Raw genomic sequence first — 12,781 nt, 5'->3', positions numbered from 1 at the left:
TATGGTGGATATTGTGTGGTTGACACATTATGAGATTCCTCTTTACTTTCATCCACAAGTTCTTATACTTAGAATTTATTTGGTAAAACACTGTCCCAGTTTTGTGCCAGGAGTAAATACAAATTTAACATTTATATTAAAACTGTGAATTTTACGTAGACGAAACCATAATATTTCCAATGGATGAAAAATACAGTGAATGTTTGTAAATGTTGGTAATTGTGTTTTTGGTGATAGTTGTAGGAAATATATATATGCAAAGAAAAAAGGGTTTAAGATGTTGGGTTCTTGAACTCAGAATATCTTAGAAATTACAAATGGCTGTAGCATTAAAAATAATTATTATTTTAAGTGCATGGGTTTGTTTGTTTTTTAGTTGGGTGAGCTGATTTCCAATGTATGCAGATGTCAGTGTGGGTGACCTTTAAAATACTCATAGAAAAGCCTATATATGGTCAATGTATACTGACATTCTTTTACGTTGAATTTTTTAGAAGGGAGTTGTTTGTTAAGTGTATTAGAAAATTGTTTAACTTTTTATGCTTCGCAAAAACGTTAAACGAATAGTTTACTTGACCCAACAATATTAGAAATACGCTGGTACATCGTAAAATATATATAGTTGTTTCTTATTCTCGAGAATCTTCTACAAATGTACAGAACAGGCACGACTTCCACAATACACATTTAACAATAAAAGTTACATAAATTTCTAAATACCATATATATTAAACTGCAACTAATATACATATTAAAATAACATTAAATCCGTCACAGTAGAAAATATTAAGTACAATAAGTAGCTGTGCTACTCATAACTATATACATATATATCTTATATAACAAAGATAGGGGGTTCGTTTAAACCCCTTGAACCTCCATGAATACGTGTCTGATATATATATATATATATATAGTTTTACATTTTGAAAATAATATAGTTTATCACAATTGTAACAAAATTAGGATAACAATGGGAATGGAAATAACACTGATTTGGAATTTTCAACTTGAATGGACTAAATAGCCAGACCAGAGACTATGATTCAGTTACAACCGTCCCTAATTTTGAACTACTGAACAAAATGGACGCAGCTAGACAGTATCACCTGCTGATACAAGAATTTTATAGACGAGCAGATTTGGTTTATCATTCTAAACCACAGTCGAAATTAAACAGTTACTATTGCTTTCATTTATGTAATATAGTTCTACAAGATCAGTCCTTGCTCCACTGTACACACAGCCCAAAATTAGAATTAACAGCACACAGTTTTTAATGTAATTTCATCATTTCTAATATAAAATGTTGCTAGTAATCTGCACACTATTGTTAAATGTGATTGTAATTGATGTTATTTCGCTCAAAAAGTTATGAACACATATCCTATTCTCCTGTAGTATGTAGTTCATATTACCCAAAAACGTTCAAGAAGATCAAATTATAATAGATTTAATATGTATGATGAATATATTTATATCAAAGGGCAGAAGCTTGATGAGTTCAAATATTAGTCATTCTACTATTAACCTGTCCTGATTTGTACAACATATGTCTGAAGTAGAATGATCCTTTCTTCTTACACAATCTTCAACTGGGGTGGATTCCAGTGCCTAAACTAATGTCTGAAGTATGGCTCATCCCATTTCTACCACATATGTCTGAGGTATAACTTATGTATTTCTTTTCACGTGTCACTCACCTTTCACTGATTCTTTTCTTTTTATGCGTGTCTAACCTGTAGTTTATCCCATTCTCTCAACACTAACTTGAACTTAGAATTATACAATGGTCTTTACACTTGAGTGACGTGTGACTAATCGTAATCTTAACATGTATCTTATCTGTGGCTCATCCAATTTACTATACATCTAAGTGTCCTGTGGCTATTCCCAGCTTCTTCATGTGCGTCTTAATTATGTTTCATCAGATTCTATTAAATAATGTACGTTCCCATTCTGTTCACACGTGTCTGACCTTTAGTTTTTCCTTTCTTTTCTCGCGTTTTAACCTGTCGCTAATGCCATATTCTTCTCACTTGTCTGACGTGCACCTTAATGTAATTTATACATAAGTATATCTCACCTCTAGAGACCACCATATATTCCATGAGTGTGAACTGTGAATAATATCAAACACTTCACACGTGTGTAACTTGTAGTTAATAACATTATCCCCACCTCTATCTTAACTGTAATGGAATCTTACATTTTTAGATATATACTGCTCATCCAAATCTCTTTACAGATGTTTGACCTGTAACTCATCACATTCTCTTCAGAAGTGTTGAACCTGTGGTTGTGTATAATGTCTTCATGCATATAAGTCCTTTGACTGATCTGGGCCCGGCATGGCCAAGCGTGTTAAGGCGCGCGATTCGTAATCTGTGAGTCGCGGGTTCGCATCCCCATCGCGCCAAACATACTAGCCCTTTCAGCCATGGGGGCGTTATAATGTGACGGTCAATCCCACTATTCGGGGGTTAAAGAGTAGCCCAAGAGTTGGCGGTGGGTGGTGATGACTAGCTGCCTCCCTCTAGTCTTACACTGCTAAATTAGGGGCAGCTAGCACAGATAGCCCTCGAGTAGCTTTGTGCGAAATTCAAAAACAAACAAACAAACTGATCTAACGTGTTGACAAGTACCTCACTTGGGGTTTATTTTAATCTGTTCATAATTGTCTAATGTGCGACTTCAAGGGCACTACAGAAGAGAGAAGATATAGAAAAGTTAAGCTTTTACATATTTCGAAACTTTATTTAATATTAATGCTATAATTTGTAGGAATTTGGGTTAAATAGCCCAGGACTAACTAGAAGTGAAAAGATCAGTAAATGAATGTAATACGGTTATAGTTTTAAGTCAGAGTTTGATAATGTAAATTTTACTTGTACTTTAAAAAACAGTACGTGCATCGGAACTTTAGGCTTATGTCTACTGGTAAATAGTAAAACTTGCCAAATACATTGTACTCTTATTTAACGGCGGGTGTACATCAAAGACTAGTTATTGTCACTTCTAATCACGTTCTATACAACTGAAGGTAAACATTATTTAAAGTGAAAAATTCGTTATAAAAGAAATTGTTTTTAAATGCCACCTTAACAGTAACAGTTTTGACAATAGTCTTCTGGTATTCACTGGTGTATTTTTGTCAACTTCAGTGTTAAGTACTTTTACTGAATCTAGTAATGAAGATGTACAATTTGTGTATAGTTTCTACTTTTCAAGATTGGAGGCTATCACAATTATAGTAGAGACAATGTATAAAGATAAGGAAATGGAAGCAGGATTTTAGGTGGAGCTTAAGCTTTTATATACAAGTGATACATTTGCTTACAATGATATTAGAAAGAAAGAGTACTAATGGGGTAAAAGTAATTAATTTAGTTGTAATTAACCTATTCTGTTGAGCAACAAATTTCAGCCCTTGGCTTCTGGAGAAGAACCTCCAGAGGAAAAACCTAGATTGGTCAGAAAAGAATGTGGGATGATAAGGTTACCGTTGTAGATGATTCTTTGATGAGAAGTGTGGCTAGAATAATCTGTGGGGTAAATAGAGAGAAAATAATTAGATTATGTTACCCAAGAGCACAGGTGGAGGATATAAATGACTCAACAAGAGATATAATACAGGGGACTAAAAGAGAATTACAGCATTGGTAAAGCTAGGTGGAATTTTTAAATTATCTACAGACTGGCACCACTACAGCATCGATAAAGCTAGGTGAAATGTTTAAATTGTCTCATACAAACTTACCAAGAAAGAAACAGGTCAGAACTTTTATGTGGTATCAATATGAAAAGAGTGTTTAAAGGTATAAGTAAGAAGGCTGCTGATTTACTGGCTTTATCTGTAGCCAATGAACAGTTGTTTGGGTTCTGGTTTTGAGAATTAGGAAATGATCAAAGAAAAACACATTTATGTCAGATGTACAATCAGGTAGTTGTGTACACTACTTGGAAGATCGTAGGAATACCAGAAAACCTTGTATAAAAAACTCATATTTGAAGTTGAAATTCATTTGAAAAGTAAATAAATAAGCTACATTCACTGTCACATTAGCCAGTGGAGTCTCTGAAGCCTATAAATCAATAAGATGAGAGAATGCTGGCTATTGATTGCAATCAACTGTGGATTTGCCAGACTTTTAAGTGTTATTATCAAATGAAAAACTACTTCCAAACAAATGATGTGAATTTTTAAATAAAGGAAACTTTCATCTACAACACAAGGAAAGAGTACTAACTCTTGACTGTGATTTTCTACAACTATAATAAACATTTTCTGACACTGAATTAAATTTTGACAGCCAAAACACGTTATTTCAGAAAGAAGCTTCATAGACTCTTACGCTAGACGCTCAGTAATGCAAATATTAATTCCTGCAAAGCACAACACAGTTTACTCACAACTCTGAGACGAATGATACAGAAAAAAAACAACTTATTTTACAGATGAGTATATTATAATCCTAGAATCAAATAAACTAATTCAGAGATAACCTGGAACAACGTCATTATTTTTTGTACAGTGATGTTATCCATATACTAGAAGTATGGTAAAGGTAAGAATAAGCAGTAGTGGGTGTATTGACATTTACATCCTATGGAATGGTGATAAAAATGCTTCAGAGGAACCACATCCTACAGCCTGTTTTATGTGATATAGCTGGCTTTGATTTTAACTGAGTGATTGATAACACTCACCTTCGCCATCTACACTGATTAGTGTATTCTTTGAAGAGAGAGAGATTAGCAATGAAGTGCATGCTCTCAGACTTCAGTCCTATCAGCCATGTATGGGATAGTCTAAATGATAAGTTGCATGTTATCAACTGACTAAGGACACTAAGTATGTTGTGGAAACAGTTCTTTGAGAAACTGACTGAGGATATATCATAATTTAACTGAAATACTAATTTTTTATGTTAGTGCTCTTGGTAACTACACTTCATATGAAAGTGAAATATCGTGAATCTGTTAAACCATTTCTTAAAAAATTATAACAGCTTCCTATCAGAGAAAATTACATACTGGAGCGAAATTCCACACGAATCTGGCCATCAGTGTAAGTGAATTACATATACTATTTTTACGTTTTTACATGCAAAGTTAGAAAATATTGTTTCATTAATTGAATATCGTTGTTTTTAAGGATATTTTCGGCCGTAATACCAATAATATCTCTTGAGGTTTGGGCATCTTACGAGATTTAGGTTAGTTCTAAATACATGTATTAAGCTAACAATCCAAAATAATTTAGATAATAATAATAATCAGTTAATGACACTTGCTATATTAATTTGCATAGCAAACGCAATGAAAGAAAGTGACAATAAATAAAAGTACTTAAATAACCCTGTCGACTGAAACTATTTAAAAAACGAAAACGTGTCGAAACCATAACCTTATTACCTCATGCATAATTTTTCTCCCTAGATATGTTTGTGTTGTTTTGCTTATAACAAAACCACAACGGGCTATGTAATGTGTCCACCTAGAGGAATCTAACCCCTGATTTTACAGTTGTAAATCTATACACTAACCCTTGGACTTTCCATAAATTATACACTAAATCACCCCTATAGTAAAATGTCAAACGTTAATTACATATGTGACAATTTAAAACACACATTATAGTTAAAAATGTGTCGACTTATTAAGATTAATTTTAACGTAGTAAAAATGTTTATGAATATACAGAATAATAAGTAAATGATAAAATAACGCCTAAACTGTTCTTGAAAACATAACAGTGTCAAATGTAGTACAGAAAACAATGATAATAAAAATAAAACATGCTAAACATAACACGTGGTATGTCTGAAATCTTTAGCATTCTCACTATAACTGTCAACTGTTTAAGTCCTCTAGTGGCACAGCGCCATGTCTCCAGATTTCTACCACTAGAAATCGGGTTTCAATACTCGTGTAGCTTTCTGCTTAATTAAAGACAAAAACAACGATCAACTGTTACAACAAGTAACAAATTTAAATAATAATATAGGAAATAAAGTTACAACACTCGTTCGAGTGATAAAGAAAACAATCTTAAAACACAGTTTAAGAAAACTAACAGCTCAATGTCATAGAATACATGAAAATGTTTTATAACTTATATTAACTATATATATAATAGTAAGTTAAACTAACGGAAAGGAGCCTTTGTGCCATAGCATTATGTCTGCGGAGTTATATATGCTAGGAACTATGTTTCAATACGCGTGGTACTCGAAACAAGTTAGCCCATTGTAGAACTATGGGCTTAGCTAAAGACAAACTAATGGAAGGTAAAAACAATAATGTTCAATATGTCAAATTGTTTCTCCATAAAACGATATTCAAAGGAAGTACTGGGTATACATCAAAGTTTACAAAAGTATGTAATAGTCTGGTAATTACTGAACTCATAATGAGTATAAAAAACATTTTCCAGTGGATATAATATATACTTTTGTTCTAAACGCATCATGAGAAGTTTTATTATGAAAAACGAGAGTGAAACTAGGGCTTTATTCACAAAATATTTTGATGATGAAAAATATTCTGTTCTATTTAATAAGCTAAGAATAGTAAAAATATAAACATAATTTGCCTTAGGGTGGCCAAATGTCCTGTTTTTGTCAGGATAATCTTATTAATTGGTATTTTTTCAACTATTCCAAGAAGTTATCGGATGAACAAAGCACCCCAGTTTTACTAGATGCATCAAAATGTCAGTCACACCGAATCGCAAATGTCACGGTTCTACTTAACTTGCTCATTATTGTAACATTCGAAAAATTGCTTCCATATACATATATGTATTCATCTTATTAAATCATTTCACCTTTTAATACATATATGTATATGGAAGCAATTTTTCGAATTAGAAATCTGTTGGTCATAATTAATTTTTAATTAATTGTTCTTACATTTTACCCTCGTTTCTTGGTAATTTAAAGTATTTATTTAAAGTTAGCACATGGTAAAACTCGTTAGAGAGAGAGAAATATACCAATCACCAAGAAGATCTGTATTCATGGTATTTTTCAATCTACTCATTCAATATTGACTTTGGCTAGAGTAAGCCAACACCTGAAACGGTGTGAGATAAAAGTACTAAGCTCTTACTATCGTGTGTGTTTTCTTTTAGCAAAGCCACAAAGGCTATCTGCTCAGCCTTTCTGCTGTACTAGCGGGGGGCCTTACTATCGTAATTTTATAATGTCTCGTTTTTTGTTTACATATATCATTACTTGAATAACCAAAAAAAATTTCTTTGACTACTAACTGTGAAGATACATTTAACAGACTGAGCATACCTAACTCTGGAATATTCACACATTTTGTAAAGAGATGCTAATGATTTTACAAAGAAAAATGTTTTTCTCAATTACAACATGATAAAGAACATATAACTGAAAACAGTAAGGCAATAAATGCTGTAGAAAGGAGGTATTGCTCAACTCAAAGAGAATTTTTTTGTGTTGTTTGAATATTGACTTAATAAGAATATTATGTACATAGGCAATAGTCTACAGAGCAGGATAGGCGATTCAAGCTAAATGTCATTCACCAGGATCATTCTTGGAAGTATGTTGTTGAAAGAAGAGCCGAAGGGATAACTAAGAGAAGAATTTGTTTGTTAGAGGAAACTCAAACTATGCTTCCTGGCAATCTGTAGTGTCTAATGGAGGTCACACTTAGAGAGCTGAATGGAAAGTTTTCTTAATCTATGCTTATCAATGTTTTAATTTAACTAAGGTGAAATAGAACACATATATCAGGATCAGGAGAACAGTTGTGGAAAAACCCTGGGAGACTAAAATCTACAGAATTTCAACAGTATTCAATTGTTAAAGAATGGAAGGCATTTGACGACATTTATAACTTTATTCTATTCGTAATGACTCGAAATCCACTTGAAGTAAAAATCTATTCTCAAGGCTGCTGGTATGGGTATTAGTACTTTAATTAAAATAAAGTACAGAACAACGTTTCAATCTTTTTAGGTCATCTTGAGGTTTGTTAAAAACTGTTTATTTGTTCGATTTTGTAACTAAATACGATTTGTATGAACGTGATTATAAAGGAGTTAGATTACAGAAAACTTAACAAACTACACTTACGCAATCACAAGCTCTTCAATCCTGAAAAGGAAAGTGAGAGAGCAAACAACTACTACTCTCTCTTACTTCTCTTTGTTTCTGTTACAGATTATTGTAACTTACTTCTTTACATGGAAACAGCTGAAGAAGCATTCCACCAACTATTGACAATAAATTTTTGCTGTTTGTTTATCGTGACAAAATGTAGAAAATGTTGGCAACTCATCTAATCTTAAGTCAGTCATTGAAGTCTGGCAGGCTCAGTGTCAAAGAAGATAATAACGATTCACAATTGAAGGGCGAAATATTAATACTGATCAGAGGTGTGTCTTTCACAAAATAAGTGCTCGCCTTCATCATCAACAAATGCATGAAAAGATGTATGTCAGTGCAACAAACGTAAGCCTCTTAGAATGTTTCTTAGTGATGGAGGTTGTGCTATTAAATTATTCTTATTTGAAGTAGTCAAGGTTTCATTTAATACTATGCGGCTATCAGATTACCTCGCCTGTGCCATTGCAGCACCAACAAGCTTAGATGATTTTTAATGTAGAATCCTTAAATTTCATATGAAACACGACAGTAAGCCAGTGGATTATTTGTCTCTGCACATCGTTTACGAAAAACAAATTGATAAAAGCTTTTCGTAATGTCAAAATAATAGTTGTAGATGAAGTATCCGTGTGTCCAGTCTGAATTTGCTATACATTCATGTAATAGTAAGAGAAATATTTGAAGAGAAAGAAAGGCATGATTTGGTTCCAGGAACATGCTTTTTCTTAGTGACTTTCTTTAATTAATAATTTTCTTATCCATAAGCGAATTGCTCAAAAGTTATTTATGAACTAAGATTCACAGTGGATGCTAAGAAAAAAGCGAAACAGAGCAGTCTATGATGAACTCTTTTTTTCAGTGAGCAACAGAAAAATAATGTTGGATTGTGTGAAACATGTCTATCCAATTTATCGAACTCTTGAAACACTTCTAAAACGTGTTACTGATGCATCTGCAATAGAAAATTTTGTGAGCTTTAGCAATCAGGAGAGAACATTTGCTTATTTTCAACTAGAAAAGCATATGTTGGCTTTAACAAGGAAATTCTCAAAAAGCCTATCTACCGAAATACATAAAATTACCTGCAGTTATTCAGTAGTTGAAATAAGTGTGTGTAAATGAATTAAATACAACTGAACAATTAGAAAAACATAACAGTGAATGCATCATGACAGCAACACTAGAAGCCAGAATTTCACTAGTTGTAGCGGTACTTATCATGCTACACCATAATATTGTGTGATAATGGAAATAATAATGGAACCATTGGTAGTGAACTTACAATCACTATAAGCTACGTAGAAAGAGGCAAAAGTAGATTTATGCTTATAGAAACATTACATTTACAGGAAGTAATTTTGAGTGATTGTAGCATTTTCTGTCACCATTCACAAACACTAAAGCATATCCATAAACCATGTGATAGGAGACCTTTTAGATAAAATGTTCAGTGAAGGAATGGCATGTGTAACATTGTTAAGGGTGAGATTACTATCAATAGTTTATTTAATTGCATTTGATCCTCAATCTATTAAAGTTAGTAGAAGTACCCTTAAAAAAATAAATCGTTTAAGGAAAATATATAGACAAGATTTTAGTCAGTTGAAAAATTACAGCACAATGCGTATTCTACTCTTAATATAAAATCAAATACCAAGTAAACCAAATATTAATCTAACACCGCTAGACCCACATACAATTAGCTATATAAAAGGTGATAGAAACTGTTTATTCAATTCATTCCAATTTATCATAACACAATAAAAAGACTAATATGTGACTGTACATTTAGCTATGAACAAATTATCAAAATAGCTCATTTCTTATTAGTGAGAGATATTCTAACATTCAAAAATAAACGTAAGATAAAAATATATGCAAACAATGCAGTTTGGACACATATATATAACTCCAAAAACTAGCCCATTTACTACAAACTTTATTTTTCACGTATGACACTGAACAAGTTAGATTAGATAAACCCCTTTATTGACAGAACATTGAATGATGACGTTAATCACATGACTATGTAATTATGACACCTACATAGCTGATCAGTTTGATATTGTACATTTAGTACTAAAGTGTTACTCTGACTATAAATTATAACGCTATTAAAATAATGGCAACTACAAATAATGTGGTATTAATATCATAGAAAGTACATGCCACAAGTAAGTATGAACAACTGGTAGCACACTGGTTTGATGTTTGCTCTCTTTAGCAGGATACTGAAAAGGAAACCATTTTAGCTCATGTTTGCCTTCTATTGCAAGAAACTGAAAATTAACCCACTTTGGCTGGTATTTAAATGCCTTGCTACAAAGTAACCCACCTAGAAGATGTTATAAATGACTTATTCAAATAAACCTGTACAACAATAACTCTCATATGAAAATTTATTGTTATTTTCTGTTTTTAAAATGTTCTTTCCGTACTGTAGATTCCTCAACATTTAGTCTCAAAACATCAAGAAGTCTTCATTGAAAATTGCAATGGCCCTGACCATTCACTAGACACCAGTATGGATGTTTTATGGTTAGTTAACTGTTAATTAGACTTCAGAGTAGTATCACATGTGTGTTTGGGTAAGGTAGTAATTTCATGCAACAGTCATTCTTCCTCCCTGATAACCAAATCAAATAAACTATATCGTACTTTATTATTATAGAAACTGCCTCCATAGTGGTGAGAAGGTTTCTCACACCCAGGTGGTGACACCTTACTTTGCCCAGTATCTCGTCCACAAACGTGTCCACGAGTATATCCTTGTGATCTGCTAAGATTATTACCGAATAAGCTCTAATATTAAAGTAACACATATGATTTGCATAAACAGTTAAGTTTTTTCAAACATCCCCTTCCAAGTTTTGAATTTATTTTGATAGATTGTTCCGTTTTCCACTGGGTTAAACCTCTGAAACAGCTTAGTTATGACTCTCTTACAGTTCCAAAGTTGCTTTTTATCCAAGTACAGAATGAAGCCTACAGCCAAAATATCTAAAGTCAAGACCAGGCTATGAACATCCTGTTTTGAAGTCAAGACATTCCATACAGTTATGTGCCTGAACTGCTTTAGGATATGGTCTAGATCTTTTTTTTTATGTGTGTACATTTACATCTTGGTCGTGGGGCTGTGACCATGGCCAGAAAATATCAATCGTTACATTTCAATCATTCCCTGACTGAGGTGTCTTTAAGACTAATGGATCAACAAAGTAGTAGCTTTCAGGGGTTCCAGTGCTATATTATAGCCTGTATACAGCAAACAATACCATGGTTTACTGAATTTTCCAAACTGGGTTTATTTTTATATTTAAAAAGTGTATGACATATAATCACGACTTACGTAAGTTGTATTTTAATTAAACACCTCTGAACTACCAAATGTACAAAACAAACATAATTCCAAGTAAAAAATACACTGTTAAATATAATGTCCAACTTTTCAGATGATTCAAAAGCACGATAGTTAATGTATAGGGTCTTGGTCATCAATATTTATCTAAATTATTTTCTAAGAAAGAAACCACCATCTACCAAAAAACAAGACAGTTCCTTGTGTAAGTCAAGTGACACAAATTAATGTATTTACCAAGCAACAACTTCAAATAAATGTAATATGTTCTCACAAAAAGTTGTCTATGTTTTTTAAGTATATCTGAAAATATACTTTTTTCTTTCTTAATATTTAGAACTCTGCACACATGATAAAACTATTAAAACGTTTTTGATGTTAATACATTTTGTGATTTAATTTAAGCGCAATTCTATTTGTTTTGTTCAGATTTATGCAAAGCTACTCGAGAACAAATTTAACAAGTTATCCCTGACGTTGGAGCTATAATAACCCCACTGCTGAAATGGCGAACATATGTGGCTACAAATTTTTATACCACGATTCGAAAAGAGAGAATCGATATTCCTGAGCACTACATCATGCCAAGCCCAGGTTCAGTTCTGTGTGTTTTTTATATAGCAAAGCCACCAAGGACTATCTGCTCAGCCCACCGAGGGGAATCGAACCCCTGATTTCAGCGTTGTAAATCCGGAGACATACCGCTGTAGTAGCGGGGGGCGGGTTCAGTTCTAGTTTGATTTACATGTTTTAAAATGGATTGTTTTCCAAGCTTCATCTGTTTTCCAAAAACGAAAATAAGTGTAACCTCTAAAATCAGTATCTCTAAACAATTTTAGGATGTTATCCCCATGATAATATAAGAAAGTAAAGGGACCAATTTCAAGAAGTACATATTCGATTCAAAAGCTCTCATTATTGGGTAAAACTGAATTATGCATATTTGAAATAAGAAATAGGAAAACAGGATTCAAACTAACAACATTCAGTTTATAAAACTGATGTTAACAGTCTGCTACTACGAATGCCTTTAACGTAGAATCACGTAAGTATAAAGGAAATTAAAACAACGTACAATGTTTGAAGTATTCGTTTAAGTATTGTCTTTATATGTGGTATTTTCTTTTCTTCTCATCATAAAAATATGAACTAATCTGACAGAACATAATCAAGGATTACATAATTATTAAAAATAATTTGTATCTATTGTTCATTGGAGCTTGAATAATAAGTTTCAGTATATAGCCTCAAAGTCATCAAGGCGCTGTTTATTTAA

This window comes from Tachypleus tridentatus, chromosome 1 (genome assembly GCF_004210375.1).
Source record: "Tachypleus tridentatus isolate NWPU-2018 chromosome 1, ASM421037v1, whole genome shotgun sequence".
Taxonomy (NCBI): Eukaryota; Metazoa; Arthropoda; class Merostomata; order Xiphosura; family Limulidae; genus Tachypleus; species Tachypleus tridentatus.
Note: the sequence above shows the minus strand (reverse complement) of the source record.